We start from the raw sequence: 1,612 nt of genomic DNA, 5'->3' as shown, positions 1-1,612 counted from the left end.
GTGTGTGTGTGTGTGCGTTCGCGCGTGCAGAACCCAACAACCGCAGAAGGAAGCGCCGCAGAAATACCATTTAGTTTGCACCCCATTCTCCCTTAACACAATAACGCCCGTAGGTTGAATATTCCTCAAATTATTAGACAAGCATTTCACTAGCCCCCATTGATACGGGTCAATTTTCAACGGGCACAACATTAGAGACTCGTTTAGCTGTACTCCCAATACTAAGAGCATCCTAGTTAGCGCCCCTAAGTCACAGGAAGAGGCAAGTTGTTCATGCAGGGACCGTAACAGATGTCCGGTAGGAGGCCACTGCGAAACCAAAGGGATCATCTACCAAGCCGAAGTACTAACGAACCCGGGCAATACCACGGCAGCAGCAGCAGCAGCAGCCGTAGACACGTGAACAGAGCCAGCAACACCGCTACCATCCCCACAGTTGACAACATTAGCAGCAATAGCAACAACAACACCAGCGACAACATTGACATTTCCCCCGACGGCATCAACAGCAACATCGCCATCAACACCAGCCTTACCAATAGCTTCCTAATGCCTCTAACGTCCGCAGTAGCAGACCTGACAACAACTATAACAGCAGCAACAAGTCCAGTGCCACCAGCTATAACGGCAATATCAGCAACAGCAACAGCAACAGCAGCAGCAGCGGCCTTAGCAGAAACACCAGCGGAACCACAGCTAATGATATCTCTAGCAGCAATGGCAACTCCCCCACCATTGACGAGGACCGCAACAATAACAATAGCACCTTCATCGTAACAGGCAGAACGATAACATTGCCGACACCACCACCTCTAGCGACGCCAACACCAGCAGTCCCAGTTCCAACAACAATAATGTCGGTGACAACAGCAACAACAACAACAACAACTGGTGCAGCACCTACAACACACGCCCACGGAGAAACATTGGGAGTTCCGGGAACTCGTTCAGGCAGCGTGGCTCCAGCCACAGGTTCTCCTTCAGAGTCCTGGAAAGGAGATACGTAACATCGCTGGCCAGCCACGTCTGGCAACTAAGAGACGATGGGATCTCATACTCGATCTCATGGAAGATCCTCGAGACCCCAGGCCCCTACATCAGCGGGACGAAGCGTTGCAAGTTATGCATAGCTGAGCGCGCGAGGATCCTAAAAGACTCGCTCGAACCAGGGAACATCCTCAACTCCAGAACAGAGATCTTCGGGCCATGGTTACATTTTAGGAGGTTCCTGCTAGCCTTATATGGAGCCCACAAGGTAGCGGCACAGCCGGAATTCGATAGCCAATAGCAAAGGGACATAATCCCCATTTGTTCGCTTTGAGTAGCGAGGCTTTTCCCCTCCATATTTTGAAGAGATCATAGGCCAACAAGTTTTGAGGTCTGACGATATGCCATAAAGCTAAACCTTTTATGGACGGGAAACCTAAGGTGAACAGGCCATCCCCATTTTTAATATATACTGCTCTACATCTTAGAGTGCGTTTCTTCTCCGGATTTATGTTTTCCACAAACGATATATATATATATCTGTGTGTGTATGTGTGTGTGTGTATACATATACATACATACATACATACATACATACATACATACATACATACATACATACATA

This window comes from Octopus bimaculoides, chromosome 1 (genome assembly GCF_001194135.2).
Source record: "Octopus bimaculoides isolate UCB-OBI-ISO-001 chromosome 1, ASM119413v2, whole genome shotgun sequence".
Lineage (NCBI taxonomy): Eukaryota > Metazoa > Mollusca > Cephalopoda > Octopoda > Octopodidae > Octopus > Octopus bimaculoides.
This window is presented reverse-complemented; position numbering follows the sequence as displayed.